The sequence below is a fragment of the Galeopterus variegatus genome, unplaced genomic scaffold (assembly GCF_000696425.1).
Source record: "Galeopterus variegatus unplaced genomic scaffold, G_variegatus-3.0.2 Scaffold4433, whole genome shotgun sequence".
Classification (NCBI taxonomy): Eukaryota; Metazoa; Chordata; class Mammalia; order Dermoptera; family Cynocephalidae; genus Galeopterus; species Galeopterus variegatus.
Window position 1 is genome coordinate 10150 of NW_007730544.1, and position 27386 is coordinate 37535.

The 27386-nt window shown below is 39.2% G+C and overlaps 1 protein-coding gene across 2 annotated transcripts in view; it reads left to right on the plus strand.

Moving 5' to 3' along the window:
- Window positions 1-3544: 3544 nt before the first annotated feature.
- LOC103603082 (sodium leak channel non-selective protein) overlaps window positions 3545-27386 on the plus strand; it is a 109120-nt gene continuing 85278 nt past the window's right edge. Inside the window, exon 1 of one of the 2 annotated variants that reach the window (XM_008587559.1) lies at window positions 3545-3638. The gene's annotated coding sequence lies outside the window, so the exon portion shown is untranslated. The remainder of the gene's footprint in view (window positions 3639-27386) is intronic. The other variant, XM_008587558.1, reaches the window with a different exon arrangement.

Here is a 27386-nt window from a genome sequence, read left to right on the forward strand (position 1 = left end):
AGGTGAGGAAGGATTCTACCCTGAAGCCTTTGGAAGGATGTGGTCCTGCTGACAACGTGACTTTGGACCTCTGGCCTCCACAACTGTGATAGAATAAACGCCTGCTGCTTTAAGCCACCAAGTGTGTGCACTTCGTTACAGGAGCTCTAGGAAACCCATACAGATGGTATCAGTGTGAATCAGAGATCTCAGCAGGAGCTTCAGGAGCTGAGGTAGTGGCCAAGTCAGCAGAGAGAAAGCCCAGAGCCCCAGGTTGCCCTGATAGGAGACAGAAGACACATTACCAAGATCACAGTGGACCAGACACCAGATGATGTGTATGTGTTTGACCTTAGACCATCTCCAAAAAGAAGAGGAGCATTTATTCAAATGTAACTGAGCTTTGAATGACTAAATTGAATTGATATAGAAAGGTTACATTTTCAGTGTAAACGGAGGGAAATGGAGGGATTATGAACTAAATTAAATGTGTTTGTAAAAAAATCAAGAAAATTATTTTAGTTTCACATATCTAAGTTTAAGTCTGTGTGTCTTCATACAAGCTATGCTACACATCAGGGTCGTTGCAGGAGGATTAAATGAAAAAATGACAGCTGCAGTTTGTTGAGCTGTTAATATTATATCCATGATATTTTATAGATGAGGGCACAGAAACTCCCGTTGGCTAGTGGTTGTCACGTAGCTTGTAATGGGCACAGCCTGTTGGCCAACTGAGGTCTCTAGCTCCAAGCACAGTGCTCTTTTCTACCAGGCTGCCAACCTATGTCAGCTTAATTCGATTGTAAACTTCATAGTGGTGAGTTCAATATCGTATTTATGTTCCTGACCAGGCAGTGCCTGACACATCGATGGATCCAATCAACTGTCTGTCGAATTTAATCAAATAACATAACCTTGCTGTCCTTAAGTAGCCTGCCATCTGTCTGGTGTTGGGGAAATAATTAGAATCACCTGCCAACCCAGAAAACCTCTCCATAAAGGTAGAAGAGAAAGAAAACAGATTTATTATTGAATAACCCCTAAAGCAGACTGTACTGCACCTCACAGGCAACCAGCTGAAGAGATGGCAGAGAGAAAGGAACCTCACCCTTTTATATCATCACATGACATACATGTATGTTCTCAAGATAAAAATAACTGGTCTTCAAGGAAGAAGACTTGACAGCACCATTTGTTAAATATAATTCATCTGAAATTCACCTGGTAATTGGGGTGGCCATCTGTGGTTTCCTTTATCCAGAGAAAAATGAAAATTTCTCTTATCTTCATGACAGTAGGTAGTGTTCCAGCTTGAAGCCAGGTGCCTCGGCTAAGCTCCCACCCGCCCACCAAGAAGGGAGATGGAGCTGCTCTCCCCCTTGATGTTGCGTTATTCAAGGAGACAGCCTCCAGGTTCTTAAGAGAAACATTTGGGGGTTGTAAAGCTGGTGACAAGCTTTGTTAGCTTTTAAAAATATTTATGTACTTCTCAAAGGGTAAGAGAAAGAATTTACAATTACAAGTTTTCTAAAGGAAATGGTCTAAGAGAGGGAAACAGTCTCCTTTTTTTCATCAGGGGATTTATTTTTTTTGGATTGTGTTTGCACTTCCACTGGAGAGATAGGAAACCCAGTTAAATTAGGACAGAGAGCAACGCCTGCTTGAGTGCCCAGTGAGTGACAGAGTGGTGTAAGATAGCTGCCACCAGCAGGAGGAGGTCGCCAGGTGGCCATCTCAGAACGTGCGGTGACAGTGCTGGGGGAGGCAGGCTCCTCTGGTGTTACTCCTTATCGTCAAGGTCATGGGAAAGGGGCAAAACTTGGAGTGAACTGTGGAATGTCCAGTTTAGAATGGTGTCTGGTTTAAAGGAAGCCTGATGCCTGGATGCTGATGGTGTACCAGACATAGTGACGTCAGGAAAAAGTAGACTATTCTGTGTCTTCTTTAAGTTCTGGTAGGATCCCAAAGGACGTGGCAATTCAAAAGAAGGGTATTGGCACTTGTCCCAAGCCACACACATCCTGTTGCAATTTAATATTGTTTATATACTCATTAAACTTGGAAAAGAGCTAGCCATTACGTTCTGAATAATAAACTCACTGGTACTTAAAATTCATGGTTAAATTGCCTCAACTTTTATACCTTCATGTTTAACTATCTAATACTAACAAATGGAAATAACTTGTTAAAAGGGAAATTGAAAGGAAAAATATAAATTAGGAATGAAAAAGATGATCAGATGAGTGTGGGACTTCAGAGAATTCAAGTTGAAGAGGGAAAAGAAATTTAAATATTTTAAAAATTCTACTGTTGTTTTCTTTTCCTTTTTCTTTTATTTACCTGTTCTAAAAAAAAGCATGTCTCTTTTTTTAATTTGGGAAATATCATTAATCCATGAAATACAAAGGAAAGGGGAAGAATTTATTATTCCATTACACAAAGGTAGAAACCATTAATATGTCTAAAGTAACCCCTTCTCACATTTTCTCTATTATTCTTTTTACACATAGTTGAACTTCTACCATATATATTCATTTAATATTGTAACGTAAGCATTTTTTAAAACTATAAAAATTCATGAGTGCAATAGTTATCTATTGCTATGTAACAAATTATTCACATTAGAAGCTTACCAACAAATTAACATTTATTATCTAACATAGTTTTTGTGGGTCAGGAATCTGGGACAGGTGTAGCTGAGTGTTTCTAGAACTATGTCCCATGAGGTTGCAATTAAGTTGTTGGCTGGGGCTGCAGCCACCTTGAAGGCTTTACTGAAGCTGGTGTACCTACTTCCAAGAGGGGTTATTCACATGGCTGTTGGCAGGAAGCCTCCATCCGTCACCACATGGATCTCTCCATAGGGCTGCTTGAGTGTCCTCACAACATGGCCCTTGACTTCCACCAGAGCAGTTGATCCAAAAGAGACCAACGTGAAGGCCACAAGGTCTTTTATTGTCTAGCCTCATAAGTCACAGGTGATCATTTATGTAACCTACTGGTTACACAGGCCAGCCATATTCAGTGTGGAAGGGAACTACAAAGGGGCGTGAACACCAGGAGCTGAGCAGAACACTGGAGGCATCGTGGAGACTAGCTACCACTATGGGGATTTTTAATGGCTGTGTGGATTTTATCATATAGATCTCTACTGCTGTATTAACTGTTATTTGTGCAAGGTTGGATATTATTTACAATATTTCATTTTTATGAATAACCCTCTAACAAGCACCTTTGTAAATTAATCTTTTCATCAGTATTTCAGATTATTTTCTTAGGATATAGTCTCAGACATGGAATTGTTGAGTTAGAAAAAAACTGTTTCTTAATTTCCTCTTTAAATTGGCCTCACAAAGCAAATTAACATTTTATGTTGTTTATTTCAATTAGCATATGCATTTCCTTTAATGATTTTTTGATAATTACCTTAAAATGCCTATGCAATGATTCACAATTGCATGTTTATCTTTCATTTAATGAATTCTCCATACAATATATTTTACATAGATATTCTATATTATACATATAATATTTTGATACTTATGGTGTGTGGGATTTTTCATTGTTATTTAACCATTTTATAGATCCTCCTGAGTTTGTTTGTTGCTGTTATTTTGGACAACTTAGAACTTGATGAAGATCTAAAGAAGCTTAAACAAGTAAGTAATATATGGGGGATTTTTAAAATCTGCATTTAAAAAAAGTAAGGGCAAAACATGTACTTATAGATAATATTAAATGAGTTTAAGCTTTAAAATAAAAAAATAGAATTTAATAAGTTAAAGCAGTCTGAATTGGCAAAATGGTGTTCTAAGTTTAACTTTTATCCAGTATCAACAAAGGACATTTTCTACCATTCTATAAATATCCTAGGAATAGTTATATATACATATATATATATATGTATTTTTTGTTTGACTAAAAGTAAGATGGGCGTAGTATATAGTAAATTGGATTTGGAGACTGTTCTCCTTCTGCCATTAAATGAAGGTTGTTTGGTAATAAAATGCCTCAGTGCCAGATTGCCATTTTGCATAATTATATGTAGTAGTCTTGATCACCATCATAAAAATATTAAATATCAACTTGTCTGACCTCTAGATGCTACAAGAGAATTTAGTCTGGGTGACCATAGTGATTATAAGAAATGGAATAGAATAAGTGATTGAATGTGTACCCAGTTATGTCTGAAAACAGACTGGGTGTCATGACAGTGATAATGTATCCAAAATGGAAGTGGAAGTGTGTGAAGGTTATGTTATTACGGCAGGAAGATTGCAGGTGTGTCAACCTTTCCTGTAGTTTCTGCTGCATGAGCATACTTGGCTTGAATATTTGACTCTATTAGAGTACAGACCCTTTGGGAAGTTGAGTTGGTGAGAGAGGGGACACAGAGTCACAAATCCTTATATCACCTTCCCCACCACTGCAAGAGTAATTGGGATGTTAACAAACAGAACCAAAGCTCCAAAACAATTCTATTTGGAAATATATGAAGTCTCTACACATTTAGATTTTCAAAACTGTTCTATTTTTAACAAAGGAAAAAAAAAAACATAACCTATTTAACTTTTTGGTTTTTATTTATATCTAAGGGTCACTTTAGGCATTTCATTTTATTACTCCTATTGCCAAAGCCTATGCTTTCAACCAAGAGAATCAAAGAGGAAAAAAAAGTATTTGATATAAAAATTCCTACCATGAGCATAGAAAGACAGGTTTTAATTTCTTTGCTGTCCTGCAGCTGCACAGTCAAATGTGTATCTGGGTGTGGTACAGATTATTTCTTCCGGACCTTTTCACTTTGTGACAGCAGGGATAGGTGCTTCAAACAAGAGTTGGGAGATTATTTATGCCATTGTTGCAAATACTTTACGTGGCTTCTAGTTGTAGAAAAAAATATGTAATATGTGAGTTCAAAATTGAAACTGATCTACCTTATAATTCGACATGACTAATAAAAATCTTCTGCTGTATAACCACTTTAGACCATGCCTTAAAAATCTGGCTTTTAGATGTGGATTTTCCTTTATACCTTGTTTATTATGTGTAGATTTTGAATATCCCCTGATAGATTACATTAAAATGTGTATTTTATAGATAAAATGAAAAATATTCTATTTTTTCTAACTAGTGCTACTGCCGTGTTCAATATGGTTTTAAATAACCAAGTAAAATGCTATATAATTCCAGCCCAAATTTGTGAAATACTTTTTCTGCTAGAAAGCAGTAAAATAAATTTACACGGGGTAATTTTTTTTTGAGTTTATGAATTCAAACCTAAGAATATTTTGCAGTGTTGTCTTTTTCAATATTTTAATTTATATATATACATATATATGCATAGCCTATTTACATTTTTATTTTTTTGTCATTTATGTATCTAATGGTGACTTTAGGCATTTCATTTTATTTTTATCTGACCCCGAATGAAAAACCAACAATAAAAAATCAGGACTTTAATTAATTGGTATCTGACTTTTTTTCTGGACTGTGAAGTTTTAATAAACTATCTGGTGCTTCACTTCAAATATATCGCATTAGTTATCAAATGGCTAATATTAGCAAAGCTTTGTATTACTGGAAATTCTGTACATCAGAACTGACTATCCCATTGTGCTAGCCTACAATTTGGGGTATCTTCTTTGAATATTTAGAGATATTTGAGCATTGAAAACTCCCATCATAAAGAAAGCAGCAATTCCACTTATATTGGTACTTTTTGCATTGTTCTTTATTCATGATTGGATACAAATCTATTAAATTCATCTATTAATTTTATACTTGAAACTCATTGAATTTCATACTTAAGATTCATTGGAGCCAATATTATTATACTAAATTCAAATGTTTCTCATTCATTTTCTTTTATTTTTTCATAAGAATGTTTTGTGTTTTCACAAGTTTATACCATTGTGTCATTTTTCATATCCTTGGTTTTCCTTTCTTTCAGTGATCTTTGCCATTGAGGTAGAGCTCATTTACACAGTTTTAAGAAGACCCACCCACCCCACCCCACCCCACACACACGCATGCACTTTCATACACACATGCTCATAAGTAGTATTCAACTGAGTACCTGCAGCTTTAAACTGTTTTTTGCAGCTTCTTTTAAACCTCCAATTAAAGAGTAAAATGTTTCTTGAAATATTTGTTTATTTAGTTTTCCACGTACAGATGCAGTTCTAAGATTTAAATGCATACACTCTATTTTTACTATTCACAGATAGAGAATGAAAGAAATGTGTAAATGGTGATTTTATCAATGTTTTGAGTTCCAGAAAGCACCATGTATTCCAAATTCTGTCTTTGTTCACTTCAAAATTTTTTTCCTCTTGTACTGTTTCTACCAGTCAGTCTTTAGGTACTTATAGCTATGTAACATTTGTTGAATGTTTGCTCAGTAGCAGGTGCTTTATATTTTAACTTATTTTTCAAAACACCTATTCCGTGCAGGTGTTAGCATTATATCCATCTTACAGATGAGGAAACTAAGGCACAGAGAAGTTAAGTAATTTTCCCAAGGTCACACAGCCAACAAATGACAGAACTAGGATTTGACCTCAGGAAATTTGGACCAAAAGCCCGGACTCTGAACCTCTATATTGAATCAAGCTAAAGCTATATAAATGCCAAACATAAATCATGTGTGCTGCAGAGGCTCACTCATAAGACTATTGATTATTTATTTATAAATAATAATGTCATAGAAGGTGTCAGTATATTCACCAAATAACTGTTGAGGTGAGGGACAGTTTTCTGAAGAATGGAGATGAATTAAGCAACCCAGTCATTAAAACTATCCAAAATAGTTTTTCCTTTCCCTTCAAAAATCAGACGATCTAATCAGAGCCACTGGATTAATGGCTTCTCTGCATGATGACAGCCGCTGCCCAAGGCTCCTCTTCTCTAAGTGACCTTCCTGGAGTGATGATCCTCCGTAGACACACACATAATATGTTCGCAAATTATTAACATTTTAGTGGGTCCTTCAGAGACTTTTAATGTATTTTATTATGAATGTGTGAAAAACAATTGTGTAAAAATATAAAAGTTGGTTCATAGATATTTCTCAAGAGTAATAGAAACCAAGGCCAGTTACCTCTAAAATGGAGAAGTTAAATAGGAAACACTCAGCAGAGCTCAGCAGGTCTCGTGCTTGGGAGAGTAAATAACACCTTTAAACTGGACACAACGTGAGATGATGGTAGAAAGCTAACAGGTGCTCGAGAAGAAATTAGAAAGGGAAGAGGTGATATGGAAAACGTTCAAGATATGAAGTCAAAGAAAGAGCATGAATGTAACCCAGTGATAAAGGAGCAGGAATGTGACTGGATCCAGGGTTAGGAACGTGATCAAGTCAGATGGCCAAATGTGAAAGGTCACCAGAGGCTCTCGGTCAGAAGCTCCCTGACGGCAAGTATGGCCTGCACCAGTCGTTGGGGGACTGTCTTCTCCTTAAGCAGAGACGCAATGCCATGTTTCTTTCCCTGTTATTTCCTCCTTGTGCTTTGGACAGTGGTTTCCAGCTAGAGACTGCTGACCTCTAGGGATCCTCAGGAAAAGCTCTGGAGCTGGCTGGCCATTTTTCATACTGCAGGAAGTCAAAAGGGAATTGTGCATTTACCAAATAGAAGCCCACATGTGCTAAGTGAAATGTCAAGTTTAATTCTTTCAGCTGGACACCTGCAAATTCTAGGTGGCAGCACTGCTTCCTTAATGCTAAAGCTCTGGAGTCTCTTCATATATGTGTCCTTAAAAAAAAAAAAAAGGTAAAAATGAATTTTGTATTGCTTAATTAAGGTAGAAAGCAGCAATTCTTTCTGCTGTGGTGAAAAAGGGGAAAAAGGGGTTTTGTAAGGACAGGATTCAAAGGGGAAAATAAAAGGGCTTTTTAGGGATGAATTTTGAGAGGTTCTGATGTCAGTGCTCATTTCCACCACCCTTCTCCAAGATACGACCAGGATGTGCCATGGTGGTCCCTGATGTGACTTTTCTTTTGTCACTCCTCAAGATGAATAATGTTCCAAAAATCACTCCAATCACACATCCATATAAAATTTGTCATTACTTTCCTCATGTGTTGCGGATAAGACACAATTGATTCCTAGTAGCAAGAGAGCAATAGCAATCTTTTCATAACTGCCCTAGTTTGCTTGATCCCATATCTAATTAAATAGAGACCATGCTCCTCTTTTCAGCATCCCTAAAACCCAATACAGTACCTGGCAAAAATATATATATACACACACACAATATGGTTTTCTACATGAGATCAAAATATTGAATAGAAATAAGATTGTCTTTGAATCTGTGATGGTGCTGAGCTTCTGAGAAGCCAAATCAGTTAGTATACAGGCTTAAAACAAAACAAAACAAAAACCCTTGACCTAAAACTCTCCTCTGAATAGTAATAAGAGATGATGACCTTGAAGCTCAGTGGTGTAAGAACAACACTGGGAATGTAGATAGAGTTTTGTAAACTTTGAAAAATGAAAAAAAACTCTTGCAACTTCCAAGATTTTTGCAAATTCAGTGCAAGACAGTGTTATAAAGTGTTTCTTTTATGCAGTATAAAATCCATTATACTGTGAGGGGAAAAATCCACAGGGAAGCCTGAGGAAAAGAATCGTTGAAAAGGGAAATAGAGATAGTATATTTAGATTAAATTCAAAGCTATGAAATTAAAAACTGTTTCCCCAGCTCTGTGTCCAGTCTCATTTGAATCCTGGCTCAAATTTGATGATGTTTGGTCTTTAATGGAATCTACTGTGTAGTGGTTGGTGAATATATAAAGAAACTTCTCTCTTTTATTGACTGTGATTTTTTTAAAAACGAAAACAGTAAAAATTTTATATTCTTTTGTTTTAAAAATATGAGCTCCAGGTTAATGTTTTTCTTTAGGCTTACCCTGTGTGATGGTTGATTTTATGTGCCAAGTTGACTGGGCTAAGGGATGCCCATGTAGCTGGGAAAACACTATTTCTGGGTGAGTCTTTGAGGGTGTTTCTGGAAGAGGTTAGCATTTGAGTTGGTAGCCTGTGTAGACCAGATCCCCTTCCTCAATGAAGGTGAGCATCATTCAAAACTCTGTGGTCCCAAATAGAACAGAAAGTAAAGGAAGGCTGAATTCATTGCCTGCCTGATGGCTTGAGCTGGGTAAACAATATCCTCCTGCCCTCAGGGCTCCTCATTCTCCGGCCTTCAGTTCCAGCCTGGGACTTACACCACTGGCTTTCTGGCTCTCGGGACGTCAAACTACACCACTGGGTTTTTTGGGTCCCTGGCTTACAGATGGCAGATGGTGGGACCTCTCAACCTGCATAATCACATGAGCCAATACCTTAAAATAAATACACGTATCCTATTGGTTCTGTGTCTCAGGAGAATCCTGACTAATACACCCTGGAGCTTTCATTTCCATCTCTGTTTAGTCTCCTGCATCAAGCTCGTTCCATACTTGGGGCAGAGCAAGGAGACATGGTGTGGCTGGAGGATGCTGTTGAGTAAGCACTGGTTGCTGTCTCAGACTTCTCAGATTATTTTGTTAATCTCTCATGAGTGAACTCAAACTAAGGTAACCTAAAAGAGAGTGATGGAACTGCTACAATAATAAAAGCTACCTAGGGAAAACTACCTTGTGTGGGGCACTTCATATTAAATTAGTAAATTTAGTCCTGAATATTGAGGACAAAGAAACTAACATTCAGGGGTGTAAATTTCTTGCCCAAATTCAGACAGTTTGTCAGTCTGAATCCACATGAGCTCTCTAAACCAGTGTCTTTGACCAAAGATTACACAGCGCCTGCTCAGAGAACCAGTTCTTCATTTATAATGACAAGCATATCTGGAAAGTGGATTGGATGAGATGCTTATTCAATTTATAGATCAGTAGATTCTCTATAGGTGTACAGGCAGGAAGCCAAATTATAATCAGAATATAGCTTAGTGTGCCAGGAATCAGCATTGGAGGCAGGGGTGGATGAGGATTGCATGATTCAAGTACGTAATGGCATAGACTGAGATCATCCAAGGTGTCTCTTCTACAGTTTAGAAATTACTGACCCAGAGACTAAAGCTACCTATTTTGTAAGCCTGGGGTCTAGATACTCATCTACTAGGATGGAGGTACTGTGTGAGGGACAAGGGACATGTGATGAATCTCCCTACTCTCAAGTAACTTGTAAGCAGGTGCAAGAAAGTGACAAGTAAACAGGCACTTTGGGTTAGTAGTGATCATTATAAGGGGTTTTGGAAGCACAGGGGACTCACATCTCATGCAGACTACAAAACTAGAGATGTTTTCTCACAAGTATGGTATAGATTGAAATCTGAAGGTTGAGTAATTCTTATCCAAATGAAGGGGGTTGGAGAAAGATGGTGTTAAGGAAGGCACTAGAGACCAAGGGAACAGTATGTTTTTAGGCCAGAAAATGCACAGTGGCTTTTTGAGCACTAGGAGTTAATTGTGGCTCAAGTGTGGAACAAGAAAGAAAATCATGAGCTGGAGAAATAAGCAGGGACCAGAAAATGAAATGCTGTGAGCAGCACTAAGCATTTATATATCATTCTGAAGGCATGTATGCCAAAGAGTGGTGTAACCATTCCTACATTCTGGTTTTAGAGTGAACTGGCAGGCACCAAGCCTGAGGACAGGAGGACCAGTTCTTGAGGCAGGAGGTGATGGCAGTCTGAACTAAAGGAAATAGAGATGAGAGAATGTTACAGAGGAGAAGATTTAGTGCCTGATTGGAAATAGGAACGGAGAGAAGGCGGGAGACAAGGAGACTCAGGCTTCTCAATTGTCCTAGGTGCACCAGGACAGAAAATACAGGAGAAGAAGATATGTGGGAGTTGTTTGTTTTCTTTGGGGGATGGGGCTTGGTCGTATTTTCTATGAGGTGCCTGGGAGATGTCTGTAAGATGATTTCTATAAATAGAGTTTAAAGCTTAGGTGGAATAGCTGTGCTGAAATAGATATTGGAGAGGAGAAAAACCAGCATACAGATGGTAATTTAAGCCTCTGGAGAGCATGAGGTTGTCACAAGAAGAATGGTTCCCTGAGGGACAACAAATGGATGGTATGAGACAGTGAGGAAGAGCCTGGAACGTGGATGGAAATTCACAGCACTAGAGGTGGGAGGAAAGGTTAGAATTCATTTGTCATCAAAAGCAAAGGGTGAAAAGTGTTTCAAAAGGAGGCTGTTGTCAATAATCTCAGAGACTTCAGAGAGGTCAAAATGGTCACCATAGAAAACACGCCCATTGACAGTAGCATCAAAAAGAACAAAATAATTAGGAATAAACATAACCAAGGAGGCAAAAGATGTATACATTAAAAACTGCAAAACATTGATGTGAAATTAAAGAAAATACAAATAAATGGAAAGAAATATTGTGTTCATGGATTGAAAGGCTTAATATTATCAAAATGTTCATACTACCCAAAGCAATCTACAGATTCAATGCAATCTCTATCAAAATCCCAATGACATTTTTGGTATATATAGAAAAAAATCATTCTAAAATTTCTGTGGAATCTCAAGGGATCCAAAATAGCCAAAACAATTCCAAGAAAGAAGAGTAAAGTAAAATGCTTCACACTTCCTAATTTCAAAGCATATTACAAAGCTCCAGTAATCAAAACAATATGGTGCTGGCACACAGACTGATGTATAGACCAGTGGAACAGAATAGAGAGCCCACAAATAAAACCTCACATATATGGTCAAATGATCTTCAAAAAGGGTTTCAGAACCACACTATGGAGCTGGCAGGTTAGCTCAGTTGGTTAGAGTGTAGCCTTATCAAGATCATGGGTTTGGATCCCCATACCAGACACCTGCCAAAAACCAAAAACAATAAAACAAAACAAACAAACAAAAAGACCACACCACGGGGAAAGAACAGTCTCTTCAACAAATTGTGTTGTAAAACTTGGTATCCATATGCAAAAGAATTAAATTGTGCCCTTGCTTTACACCCTGAAGGCAACAAAAGCAAAAATATGAGACTGCCTCAAACTTAAAAACATTTGTGCATCAAAGGAAGCAATCTATGGAGTGAAAGACAACTTATGGAACTGTGGAAAATTTTTGCACATTATTTATCTGATAAGGAGTTAATATCAAGAATATATAAAGAACTCCTACAATTCAACAACAAGAAAATAATGTTTAAAAAATGGGCAAGGTATTTGAACAGACATTTCTCCAAAAAAGATATACAAATAGCCAACAAGTATATGAAAAGATGCTCAACATCATTAAACATTAGGTAAATGCAAACCAAAACCACAATGAGATATCACTTCATACCCATTAGGATGGTCACTATCAAAAAAACAAAAAATAAAAAGTTTGATATGAAGGTGGAGAAACTGCAACATTCGTGCACCGTTGGTGGGAATGTAAAATGGTGTTGCCACTATAGAAAACAATATGGTTCCTCCTCAAAAAATTTAAGATGGAATTACCATATGATGTAATACACTTCTGGGTACATATTCAAAATAATTGCAAATAAGATCTCCAAGAGATATTTGCACACCTATGTCCATTGCAACCTTATTCACAATAGCCAAAAGGTGGAAGCAACCCAAGTGTCCATCAGTAGATGAACAGATAAGCAAAATGTGGTATCTACATGCAATGGACCATTATTCAGCCGTAAAAAGTAAAGAAATTCTAACACACGCTACAATATGGATAAACCTTGAGGTCATCACGCTAAGTGAAATAGCCAGTCACAAAAAGACAAACACTGCATGATTCCACATATATGAGATATCTAAAGTAGTCAAATCCATAGGAACAGAAAGTAGGATGGTAGTTGCCAGGGGCTGGAGAGAGGGGTAAAAAGGAGCTGTTCAGTGAGTGTAGAGTTTCAGTTTTGCAAGATGAAAAAACCCTAGAGAGCTGTTGCACAGCAATGTAAATACAGTTAACACTACTGAACTGTACACTTAAGATGGTTAAGAAGGTAAATTTTATGTTATATAATTTTTACCACAATTAAACATGTTTTAAACTTTAAAACAGTCACCATATTTAGCAATAAGGAGGTGGTGAGTTACAGTGATAAAAAGAGGCTCATGGATTTTGATGGTGCAGCATTGGGTTACAGAGGATGAGGAGTGAATGGTAACTAAAGAAGTAAAGGTGAATTGCCACCCTTTTTCTCTTAGACTCTAAGCTTCCAGAATTGCTGACTGATTCTTAATTTTTTTAGATGTATTAACACCACTTACTACAATGCTATCCAACCTTCTTCCATTGTGGTATGCAGAGAGAATGGTATTTGTACAACACACTGGGGTCGACAGGGAGGAACCATACCACACGCAGCTGGAGGAATCAGATATCTAGGATTCCTGCTGCTCCAGGAAACACTCAGCTGCCCAGAATATGGAGGATCGATACCCTGGACAACTTATAAGTCATTAGTGGCTGAGAGTTGGGAAACTCTGTATTGTATTCAAAGCCATTGATGTTACCCAACTCCACTTAAAGCCACACTCTCAGTCTTTGGTCAGAGATGACATTTCTGTTTTCAATTTATATATTATTGCTCATAACTTTACATAATGTAAATCTCAAAAGATCATCTTATACCGCATTTGATCTGCTATTTCTGAAATGGCTCCGTCAATGTTAGACTTATTTTTCAATAAGATCCACTTAAAGAAATGAAATGTCTAAGACTGAGACCTGTTTAGATCAAGGTTTAAGCCAAGAGGTCACAGCAGAGGTTTGGAATTTGGGATTATCAATTATCAGTATCACAACAACAGCCTAGAAATCTAGAAGTCAATGCAAAAAATGAAAACAGCCAACTGGATTTTTGGAGTCAAACAGGTAAAAGTCAGGGACTCAGGAAGTAGTTCAAAACACAAGAAATACTTGTTAGAATTGATGTCCTCTTGGTTTGTGTACCTCAAAAAGATACGTTGAAGCCCCAACCCTCAGTACCTGTGAATGTGATATAGTTGGAAATAGGATGTTTGCAGATGTAATCAAGTTAAGATGAAGTCTTTAGAGTGGGCCTTAATCCAATATGACTGGTGTTCTTATAAGAAAAGAAACACAGACACCCAGAGAGAACACCATGTGATAGTGGAGGAAGACTGGAACACCAAGGACTGTCCATGTCACCAGATGCTAGGACAGACCTAAGGTATCAATGCTCCCTCAGAACCTCCAGAAGGAACTTACTCTGCTGACACCTTGATTTTAGACTACCAGCCCCCACAACTGTGAGACAATTAATGTCTATTGTTTTAAACCGGTTGTTTTGGGCACTTTGTTGCAGCGGCCCAGGAAGCAAATACACCTGCAGAGCCCTGTTCTCTGGCCTCAAAAAGAAAGGGTCCCTTTCTGAAGCTGGGAAGTGGCTCAGCCGAGAGCACAGGACAGTCAAAACCACGGTGCAGTCTCGGAATTCCAGACCAGCTTTCACCAACCCACAGCAGCTTCCACGGCACTCGGGGTCATTTTCTTCTGCCTTGAATCAAACACATCCCATAATAGTAAATTTTACAAATTTGAGATTTTCTTGGAAGAAAGGTTTTTGTAAGCCCATCCAAAATTTTATTTCATGTATGACTGACCCAAATGAGATCACTTTCAGATGATTTTGTTTTAGAAACCTTGTTTTCTGTCCCCTCCACTGGCACTCAAGGCCTTTTTTTTCAAATGTCAGCTTGAGTCTCTTTCCACTGAACAAATACAGACGAACACGCCTAAGACTGTCTGTCCAAGTTTACATTGGTGTGTTGTTGATTGTTTGTCACTCTTTCATTGTGCTGTTCAGAATTACTTTTATTACAGTTTTTTACAGCACTCTGCAAGATAACCCCTCAACTTAAAAAAAAAAAAAAAAATGAGATTTGTAGGGAAAACGTGTCCAAACTGGGAGAGAAGGTCACACTTGAACTCCACCTAAACCCAGCCCACTACTTAGCTGTGGGGATGCCATTTCATTTTATCTCCTTTAATCAACAGAACAAGAGTTTGAAGAATAATGAACTTATGAGGTGCAACCTAACAGCATCTTTTTTAACTGATCCTGTCACAGACAACGGGAAACTAGATCGTTACAGTTCTAAGGAAAAAGCGTGACAATTGGTTTTCTGTTTTTTGCAGTATCTGACAGTTGTGAAATCACAGAAGTCTCTGTGTAGCTGTGCTGACTCCTTACGAGTTATAATAGTGAGTTTTAGCCGCTGTAGACCCAAAGGTAAACATGAACATGTTGGAGGTGTTGTCACTGCCTCGATTGCTTCTGGATTCAAGCTTCACACAGCACGCCAGCCTCTTTTTTCTGACTAGTTCGTATACTTTTCCATTCTCCCTGGAGCGTTTCCACCATCTGCTTGTTCATTCATTCCTCAAATATCTGAGTCCCTGTGCAAGACGCAGGGCCAGGCTCAAGGGACACAAGAATGAACAAATGGGTTCTCTGCTCCCATGGAGCCTCACGGTCAAATGGGGGAGTGGGGTGTAAATCAAATAATTAAAATAATTAATAAATATTTACAAATCGAGATGAGCTTTCTTCAGGAAAAACAAAAACAAAACTGATTTAAGAGAGGAGCTAATCTAATAGAAGACCCTGATGCAGATGGGGGTTAGGGAGGTGAGGAAGGAGTGGGTGACACTGGAGCTAAGTTATGAAGGATGAGCATCGTGAGCTTCATGGAGGTGCTAATGGAGGAGGCGAGTGGAGAGTGTTCCAGGGACAGGGGAAAACATTCAGTGCGACCAGGTGCAGGAAGACCGGGGCCGAGTGGCTCAGCGTGAGCATGGAAAAGTAAGCAGGGCATAGACCATGCAGCGCCTTGGGAAACATGTAAGAACTTTTACCTTTAACCTAAGAGCAACAGGGAGCTACTGAAGGCTTCCTAGATGGGGGGTAATGATAAGCAGAGAGCTACTTGGAAAATAAAATCAACAGGGACTTGGTGACAGGTTGGTTTAAAGACATGAGTGAGAGAGTCTCAAGGATGATTCCTGGCTTCAGGTTTGCACAGTTGGATGAGTGATGATGCCCTTCCCTGAACCGAGAAACATAGCATGCATCCCTATGTGAAGGAAAAGATCACCAGCTCAGGCTTGGGCGTGCTGAGTCCACGATGCATTTGAGACATCTGAGCAGAGATGCGCACTATGAGGCTGCGTGTATAGGTCTGCAGTTCAGGGGAGGGGACTGGCGGGCTGGAGATGTAAATGTGAAAGTTCAGTGTCATTCTCAATTATTTATTCATACCTACCACGTGTCAGGCACTATACTAGTCATGTATAGTTCAGCAAGCAAAACAGACAAAACTCACTGCTTCAGCTCTAGTAAAGTTCCCCACATTTGCATAATAATGGTAGTTGTCAATCTGGGTGAGATTGTATAGAGTGGGAAGAAAAGACATACTGGAGCCTTGAGGAAGAGCAGCATTTAATAGCTGCTGGTGCTTTGCCCTTCAGCCAACTCAGATCATCTGTCTCTGTTCTTCTCCATGTGTATTTTAACTTCCAGTTCTGTTACAAGTAATCAGCACTCTGTCTCGAGTTAAAACTCCCCATGAGAGAAGAGCTGATTGGTCAAGCTAGTCAATATCATTCCTTTTAGGTGGGAATGCTGGTCGGCCTTACAGAAAGTCTCTCTTTGGTCACTTTCTAGATCAACCAGCTTTGACAAGGATGATGGGTCACTTGATACCATCGGCAATTTATAAGAAAGCAACATCCTAAAAGAGGCCAGGCAGTTTCTGAGAACTGACCTGCACACAACACCAGAATTCAGCAGTCTAAGCATAGTTAACAGAAAAGAGGAGCTGAGATAGTCCAGCCCTCCCCGACCACACACTCAAGAGAAGTAGATGTAAGTGCTGAGTCCATTGTAGGTGCTGAGTGAGTCTTAATTCCCACCCCAGCCGTCCCCTTCTCTCCTGCACCTGTCAGTGACACCTCTTCACCTTGCTCTTCCTCCCACCCCACCCCCCGTCTCTGCCCTGAGATGTGCAGAGATGGAAGACAGGGGCCCAGGCAAAGTGAAAAAGAAGGGCAGGGGAAAGAAATGCCCCAAGAAGGGACCTTGCAAACAGTTTACTTCCAGCAGATGGTCAGTGAAAGAAAGGAACGAAAGCTTCTCTGTCACTGACAAGCTATGTGACTTGGGAGAAATTTCTTCCCTTCTTTTTCAGTTTTCTTGAGTTTAATTTGAATATCTTTAGATCTGGTGTGCCTTCTTTAATTTGAGGACGTAGGTCCTAACTCATATATGTTGTTTTATACAATTGTTTTATACCATTCTGACTGACGTTTATGTTATCTTCCTGGTCCCAAGGCATTTAAGTCTAGACCTCTGCACTAGACTCTGATAAGGTCCTTTCCAGATTTAAAATTCTTCATCTGGGAAAGAATCAAGAGCTGGGATTATTGGAGCTATTACTACTGGCAATATTATTTAGCAGCACATACTGTTATGCCCAGATCTGTTTATGTCCAGTGTTCATTCTGATTGTTTGGTGTTCATACTGTATGATATATATATCTGTATATTTCTAATATCTCCCATTTATTACTATGAATTTCAGCTCTGACAGCTCCCCACCTACACAAACCTCAATCCCCAGCATAATGATAGTAACCACCATCATTAGGGGGTGACAGCTAAGCCATGGCAAAAAGCTGGACCATGCATGTACCTGACTTGTGTTGCGGACTCTGGCACTAGAGCTGGGAGCCACTGAGCCTGGACATATTTTTGAGAGGGTCATTTCATCTTAGTCTAGATCTGTGGCTAAAATCTCAGAGCTCAGTGCTTCACTTTTTAAGGTGAGCCAACAACAACTGGGGCCAGATTCCACCTGCTGGAGATGATCAGCCCCGCTCACCACTCCTGCAGTCGATGTAGGAGAGCACGGTGGGAGTGGAAGTGTGGTGGAGTCACCAGGAGCGCAGTGTTTACGTAGAGAGATTACTCCTCCTTTGCCCATAGCCAGGGGGTGGGGGAGTTTTAAGAGAATCGCTTGCAAGAATAAGGGGTACCTGTTAAAATAAGAGGCTGGCTCCTCCAGCTGGGAGCTTGGAGAGCCCATAGAACTAGTCGGCATAGCCACAAGATTAGAGCAAGGTGAGTTAGTTGTTGAAAAATGTTGACATCTTCCTCCTGAAAAATACTGGGGATGGGGGTAGTGTGAACACACCCACATGTGGCCTATAGATTTCTGAAGGTGAGAGGCCAACCAGCGTATACCTGGCAGCAGCTTGCAAGGACTGTCAAGAAGAATACTTTCGCAGACTAATACTTGGGAAACCCCACCCCTTCCCAGTTCTCTACCACCTTGGACAGTACAGAGGGGATCTCAGTGGTTCCCATGACAGGTGTTAGAGGAAGGTGGGGGAGCCAGAGGGCTGCTTAGGCAGAGACCAAGCCAAGACATGCTCCAACCAGAGGGGCTTAGGGGAATGGTCTAAGGAAGACAAGACTCCCTTTCTCTTAGAAAATCTTTGACTGTGGAAGACTAAAGTGAAGCTGTCCTTACAGAAAATGAACCATACAAACTACATGTTGACCCAATCAGCAAAGGCCATAAGCTTTGAACAGGTCTAGATTCAGACCAAACCAGAAAGAGATCACCCTGAAATGTGGCTGGTTTCCTAAAATAATCCCTTCTTCTCCTTACTCTCTACGCTGGCCTCCAATCTGGAGGAGCTAGACCCAAAAGAAGGAGCAATGATAAAGAAGACCATGTCCCCTCCCAATTCAAGACTGTAAGTCACAGGTGTAGCTTAGTGGGATAGGGTCTAGCGGAGGTTTAAATCAGATGTGAGACTGGGCTATACTGGACTGATTTTAATAACCAACGTTGACCAAAAAGTTATGGAATTTATCTAGGAATAGCAACCAGTCTTTTTTTCTTTATTCATAATTCAGCTTTCCTGTAATTAAAGAGGCCTCTCCTTGTGTTCTGTCTGAAGCACTTGCTCAGTACTAGGCACAGTGGGAGATGGTGGGAGATGGTACACACCCCTGGATTCTCACTCACAGCCACATGACTATTGAAAATTTTGTACTTTTTCTAGGAGATGAGAAAAGTATATACATGTTGTTTTGTTTTAGGTTACCCCTATTTCCATGTTGTTTTGCATAAAATATGTTGATTAATGTGAATTTTCATAGTGCATCTAATAAGCCTTTTTATTCAAGTATACAAAATTTAACAACTCTACATTCAACCACAAGCATACTTAGGAATGATACTTGGAAAGGCATGATCATTGCCTGAAAGGAAATTACTTAAGGGGACAGAGCACTGCTAGGGTCCAAGACCCCAAGTGGGGACTCTAGTTCTAAATATGCATCTTACATACCTCTAATTTAAAGTGTTGTGTTTATTTTATGGTAAATACCATTGCTGATACAACCTTATATGTACACTAAGGTGAAATAAGTGAGGAAATTTACTAGAGCTAATCAGAGCCAGATTTCATACTGTCACAGAAAGAAGTTACAAATAAGCAAACAGAAGATGCAAGAATGAGCCCTGTGCTGCTAGACTACAGTAGGTGTATCAGTATGAACTCAGTTAATTTTGAAATAGAAGATACACACATACATGCATACATGCATACCTACAAAGATATAGCTCTATGGTTATGTAAGACACATACATAGATATGTCAATATGTACAACACCAAATATAGAGATGTGTGTGTACATGAGATAATATTCATGCATGCATTTCCCAGCTCTTTCTACTGAGCGAGTCTCAAAGCAGTGATGTCCTAGTAACAGTGAGCAAAGCTAGTGCTAAGATTTTGGCCTCTAAATACCATTCTCCAATAAAACAAATCAGCACTCTTTGGAGAAATGGCAGATTCTAGAGCTGAGTCAGAAAACACAGGATGAGACTGGGCATTTCATGTGCCAAAAAATAAAGAAGAGCTGAAAAAAAAGAAAGAAAAGAAAAAGGAAGTATATCTGAAGGGTAGAGGAGCCAATGGAAAGACCCCCCAGTACCCAAAGCAGGAACACTCTGAGCCATAAAATAAATAAGGGTGGTACTGGGTTATAACCCAAAGAATGAAATAAATAGCCACAAATACACACACTTATGTAAATACATGATTGAATAAATAAGTAGAAGAGAAGGGATAAGTCTTTCTTGCAGAATAATTCCAGAAAATAAATGTAGAGAAATAGAAATAACAAAATAATAAATGAAGAAAACAGAGCATCGCCATTAGAATACCACAGTTGCAATTGCTACCAGCAAGATCTACTGATGAACGCTGAAATTAGTGTGTGAAACTTTAAGGAGAAGCAGAACATTTGCATGGCCTCAAGGTATCTCCCTCCCCAATTTTTTTTTTAATTATTGCAGTGATTTTAACACATGTACACAAATTCTTTGATACTCACCTCTCCAGAGAAATAAAGCTTAATTCTTTTCACCTGAAGTATCAGCTGGAGTTCGTAACTTGCTTCTAATAGAGTAGGGAAAGGACAACACTGTAACTTTAGAGGGAAGAAACTGCAGACTTCACCTTGCCTGAGTGACTACAGCAACATCACTAATGATAAGGCATATTGATATATATCTTCCAATATGATGAAAAGGGCGTATCATCTCGCTGGTAATTCTCCCTCCCTCCCCCACTAAAGAAAAAAAATCTATAACCTTGGTCTAATCATGAGAAAACATCAGACAACCCCAAGTTGAGGAACACTCTACAAACTACCTGACTGGTATTCCTCAACATTGTCAAGGTCATTAAAAACAAGCAAAATTTGAGGAACTGTCGCAGTTAAGAGAGCATACAAAGATGCAACAGTGAAATACCATGTGGTATCCTGGATGGGATCCTGGAACAGGAAAAGGGCATTCGTGCAAAAACTTGGGAATTCCAAAGAAGTTCTGCACTTTAGTTAGAAGTATTTGACCACAGTTAATTTCTTAGTTTTGATAAATATTCAATGGTTATGTAAGATGCTAATATAGGAAAATAATGTCAAGATATGCAGGAACTGTCTGTACTATCTTTGCAACTCTTATCTAAGCTTGAAATTATTTCAAAATAAAGTATTTTTTTAAATAAGAATTTTCTGTGGTAAACTCTAATAACAAAACATACAAATTGGCCACTGTGTTGCCTTCAGTGATGCACACATCTATGGAGATTTATATCTTAAATATGTCATAGAGATTTTAGAGTTAATTATGCTGTTTTGATCTTTAAAAATTGTGAGCACACGGTTCAGGAGCCAAATGCTTTCTATGGTTTTGTTACTAATAGAAAATACGATGTGACTTGTCATTTCCCGTCTTTCATCTTTACCAGTAATGAAGCTCATCTGAAATTGGAAGAATTGCTGGTGGATATGGCTGGTTCCACACTGTAAAGAACTTTAACAAAGAATAATAGATTGATGAGAAATATCACAACTGATCCGCTTCAGCCTGTTCATGCGACACTGTTAACGTCGCCGCCTTTGTTCATCTCATCGCCATTGTGTTATCATTGTCTTGTGTGCATCGGCACACAATGTGAGGCCATCAGACTACAAAGAATCCTGCCCTTAATTAAAGATTTGTCATCTTAGGAGGGGGACACATAATTAGAAAGCTGTAGTGCAAAGCCTTGAGCACTAGGGTTGAGGAATGCAAGGTGCACAGAGAAAAATGTGCCAAATTCAGATTAGAGGCAAGTCTTGGAAGACAAGTCAAAAAATAAAGAATAGAAATTTGTTAGGACAGTGGGAGAAAATGTTCCATACAAAAGGAATGACAGGTACAAAATTGCAGCTGTAAAAGTGCAGCTATTGCTTGAAAATGTTGTTTTGATGAGGCTGTCTGAAACAGGTTTTAGAAGCTCAAGCTCCAGAATCAGAAAGATTGTGGTCAAATCCCTGTTCTGCCACTTCTAGCTGTGTGACTTCGGGCAGCGGATGTGAGCTCCCTGGACCTCAGTTTCCCCATCTATAACATAGTATAATATGGAGCTAATTATGGAACCTACACCAGGGAACTATTCTGAGGATTAAATAATATTGGTAATGCAAAGTGTTCTGCCTAGTGTCCAGCACACTTGTTATTAACTACCAGTTGTTATTCTGAGAAATATTCTGAGAGGAGATGATTTTGGAAGGATTTATGAGAGGTAAACAGGTGTAGAAGGAGAGCTAGTACAGGCAGGGGTGGGGGGTGGCATATTCATGTGCAATAACTGTGTGAGAGGAGACACAACCTGTATTGCTAGAGCCTAAAGGGCAAGGCACTGGACAATACTTTATTCCATGCTAATAAGATTAGAATTTCTTCCGTACACAATTGACGGTTTTTGAATTACTTTAAAGACCAGAGGGACTTAATGGTAGCTCTGTTTTAGGTGTTCTGAAGGGTAGGTTTAAAGGGACAAGACTAGGACGAAAGCTAGTTAGGAGGGTTTAAAGAGTTGTAGGGAGTTGAAACCTGCATGGCCAAGTGTCCCCTGGATTTAGCAACATGGGAAATGTCAGTGACTCAGGCAAGAGAGGCCCTCTGGGACCCTGAGACAGAGAGGGTGGCTGGGAATGGCAAGCACTGTCGACGGCAAGTGTGGGCCTCTCCTTCAGGAAGCAAGCTTGGAAAGCAAAGGGCCCAGGATCAGGAGAAACGCTTGCTTCTATTTTCATTTTCGTTTTTACAATCAAGAGTCTTGAGAAAATAAACCAATCAATCCAGTGAAGGGCAGGAACTCAGAGAGAGCAAAGGCTGCGTGGTCCCAGGCAGCGGGGACGGGGCGCTCCATGGCGCATGCGAGGCGTCCCCTTTGTCTAGCCCGAGCCCTCAGAGGAGCTGACTTCCCGTAGAGCTGGCAGAGGCCGTGGAAGGGGGACAGCTCTGGAGTCATAGCACATTTCCCCGAGTCATTCTAGTCACAGGCAGTATGCTATCTTGCATATAGATCTGGCATTTATATGAAAGAGCAAAGATCCTCACTTTTCATTTGAGAACACACTGAAATCCAAGGTGGTTAAGAGATTATAAAACTGAACAAAATTTTAAACCCAGGTCTTCTAATTTATTTATTTTTTACCAGCTTTACAGTTTTGCTTAGACTATGCTATCTCCTATGCTTTCTAAATTAAAAAAAGACAATTATGTATGTGAGCGAATACTATATATATACACACATATATATATTCTGAATTTCCTTTGGTATGGGCTTTTTCCTATTTCAGAATATCCATCCCATAAAAAGAACCATGTATCTAATTTACATGGAACTCTAATATAATTTCATCTGATGTAAAGTAAAAAAATGCATTTTTTAAATCATGCTTCTATGACTCAGTAAATTCCCTGATGGAAACAACTGTGTCTAAGTTGAATAACAAAAGAGAGATACAGTGTAAAATAGAGGTGTTCAGGCCTAGAAGAGAAAAACTTACAAATGCAATCTATATCACCACTCTCTCCAAGAAATAATTAATTCCATTAATGGAATTTTAAAGGGCAATAATGTAAGGAAAATGTATCTATTCAACATGATTATTCTAGATTTTGAGTAGGTTTTTTTCTCTCTCTTACTAATTTTATTGGAGTTGTCACTAGCTTAGCCTTGTTGCAAATATTATTCACATCGTTGCACAAAGTAACCTTCTGAAGGACATTTAAAGCTTGTCAGATCTTAAGTGTTGTGATAAGAGCATGAAAGTAAACATTTCATACACACTTCAGGGATGTCATGAAGTGGTGTAAATGCCACAGCTCTTCCTAAGTGCTCTGCTGGTCTCGGAAAACAGCAAGCACACAACTTAATTCCCCAGTGCACCAGCTCCTTCAAAAACATGGTTCCTCACTCCACTTACTTAAGAGGCATGCTGATCTGTAAAGAGATGTAGGAAAGGAAACACCACAGGTAATTAATTAGCAAATATTACGAAATTACTTCGAACATTTTGGGGTGCCAGCTGTCGTATAAAAATGTAGCTTTTATGGCCCAAAGACTAGCCAAGATATGAGCCTTCCGGGGCCGGCCCGGTGGCGCACTGCTACAGTGCCCCGCTTGGGAGCGTTGTGGCGCTCCCACCGAGGGTTCGGATCCCACATACAGACTGGTTCCCGCTCACTGGCTGAGAGAGGTGCGGGCGCGACGCCGAGGGTTGCGATCCCGTTGCCAGTCCCAGTCCGGTACGGGCATGACACTGAGGGTTGCGATCCGTTGCCGGACATGAAAAAAGACAAAAAGAAAGAAATGAGCCTTCCAATTTACATTGGTGGCTTGCGCTGATGTGCCTAAGTAATCAAAACTCCAATCTGACCTTGGAAATACCCAATTTATTAAAGATTTCTGTAAAGGGGGAGAAGTGAGTGACTTAAACACTTTTTATTTTATTTATTTATTTATTTTTTGTCCTTTTTGAGACCGGCCACACCGCGCTCAGCCAGCGAGCGCTGTGAGCGCACCGGTCATCCCTATATAGGATTTGAACCCGCCGCGCGGGAGCGCTGCTGTGCTCCCAGCGCCACACTCTCCCGAGTGTGCCACAGGCTCGGCCCCAACACTGCCACATTGGAGATCAAATTTCCACATGAATTTTGGAGGGGATGACACATCCAAACTCCATCACTGAATTTGTCATGTTGGGGTCTTTCTCACTCAACATCCCGAACTGTCGATATAAACACTTTTTAAAGGAAACATTTTAAAAGTGTGTAATATTGCTGTCTTGCAATCACATGAGCTGACTTCCCTGAGCTCACAGCAGAAAAGAAAAGGTCCTCCTCTCAAAGAAACTCTTTACAGGATTCAGCAAGCTGGTGAGGGGTATTTTTATATTTGTATATCAAGGTTTTATAGTAACATGAGGATATTATTAAAAACTAACATGCGTGGTCATTACTCCAAATATGCCATCTGTTTTAACCCAGAAACATGCACTTTGGGTTGTAAAATCAAATATACAAATCAGCAAGAGAAACTCCCTTGAAAAATAATAGTTTATGCTTTTGGAAGACTCTATATTCTGAATTGCTTTGTCATGTATAGATCCAAAGCCAGCAAAAGCCCTTGTGTATAAAGAAGTAAAGAGAATTCAGCTTAATTTACCCATAACAAAGGGGAGTAACTCCTTCCTCCAATGGAACATAATGTGGTTGCTTTTCATATATCGAACAACCAAAAAACATTCTTCAGTTATGTTAACTCATAAATCTGGGCACATTTTCTAAACTAGCATGGACTTGATCTTAAAGTGAAAATCTTTCCCAAGTCTGAAAGCTTTTTAAATTGTTTTCTTTTAGAAAAGCACACAAAAAAAATTACAAAAAAAAAATTATTTAATGTAGTCCTTCAATTCAGTTATTTGTTGCATCATTCAGAAAGGAACTGAAACTGAATAATGTTTGAATATTTTTACAGAAGAAAGCACAGGCTGAAATACGGAAGATTTAAGCGATGAGGCAGAGCAGGGGTGTGTGTCACGCAGAGCAATTACACCCAAACCCTCTGGAGAGGCGCAAGGAATGATATCTCAGCGAGACAGATGCTGAGCCACAGAATAGCACTGAGCTTAGATGATTTATATTTTTAAAGCCCAAGGTTGGAAATTTGTTTCTTTGATTCTATTTTCTTTTTTGCAAATGTGTTTTTTCTTTTAACCGTGTGAACCTGTTACAAAGCTATCGTCTGATCTCTCTATTGCAGTCCGACTTCATGCTCAGGTGAAGCCATTATAAACTCCTTCCTTTGTACTGTTCTTTGCATTAGGTTTTTCAATACAGAGAATAAAATCTTAGGATTCTCTGCACTACGTTCCTTCCCTTCAAGAATCTTGATCTTTGAAACATTTTTTAAATGGGCATTTACAATTATAATTACTTTATGATAAAGGTCTGCTTTTTTGGTATATGATGATGATTTTAAATTCATATCCAGTTCTTATAATCTATATTATTCACTCATTTGCATCGAAGTAAATTTAAACTTGGAATATCTGTGCTTAAATACATGAAGGGGAAAGAATTTGGATAAAAGGTAGAAAGCCATTTTATTATATTTTTAAAAAACTTTAAGAGGCTTTGAAGTACCATGAAGCACTCTTGGGTTTGCTGATTGCCTCCACCCCCTGGCCCACCCCACCCCCACACACACGCCTACTGTCGTCTTCCTCCCCCTTCTTTCTTCTCTGTGTGTATCTTGATCAGGATCACGGACTGGGAAAGGAAAAATAGTCGAGGTTATCGTGATTGACAGTAATGAAGTTAGAATGATTTTGCTCAACTGCATCTTTTGATCCCTTCGTTAAACTTTTTGCTGAACAGTAATACAAGTATACAAGGCTGCCCAGTTAGCTCAGTTGGTTGGAGCATGGTGCTTATAACCCCAAGGTCCAGGGTTCGATCCCTGTATCAGCCAGCTGCAAAAAAAAAAAAAAAAAGGAAGAAAATATGAGTATACGTATAGAACGAATCATTTTGTGAATTTTAACAAACTGAATACACCCAGCATCCAGATCAAGAAGTATTGACTATACCTTAAAAGCCCATCTCCACACACTCTTCCAGTCACTACCCGTCACTCCTGCCCCAGGGTGGCCACTCTGCTGACACTTAGTGTAGAATGGCGTTGCCTGTTTTACTTAATACAAATGGAATCATTTGCTATGTACTCTTTTGTTTTGTCTGGCTTCCTTCACTCAACATTATGTTGTGAAATTCACCCACATTCTTGGGCTGAGATGTAGTTCACGCATTCATATGTTTAAATAAGCCATAATTTATTTTTCCATTCAACTGCTGATAGGCATTTGGATAGTTCCTCCTTTGGGATTCTTGCCAGTCGCACTGCTGTGGGCACACAGGGCGCGGCTGACAAGTGGGTGCTCACACATTTCTGGCAGGTGGACACCTGGGAGAGGATTTTCAGGGCCCTGGGTGTGTTCATTGGTAGTCAATGCTGCTTACCTGTTAACAACAGAAAAGAGCACGTGAGGATTGCTGTTCAGAAACAGACCCCCTCCTGCTCGTAGGAGATTCAGTCCAGCGCGTCTGCAGTGAGATCTGATCTTTCTGCCATTCAATCAGCCATTCATCCTTACTTAACTCACCCTTCTGCACATCTATAGAGAAAGGATGCCCAATATGTAAGAAGAGTATTTGCAGAGTTGTGAAGAACCTTCTGAGTCACCAGAAAGAGCTTCTCATTTGCTTTTTGTAGTTTTACAATGAAATGATCAACTCAGACTGAGTTCTAATTCATTTATTCACAAACATTTATTATATTTCTACTCTCTAGAAGGAGCTATAAAAGTAAATTTTAAAATGCAACCTTGTTCAGAAGACACAGCTTTGGGGAGTGTAAATATCTCTAATGCAAATTAGAATGGAATGAGTTTCATTTTAAAAACATGTATGTAAGGTGAC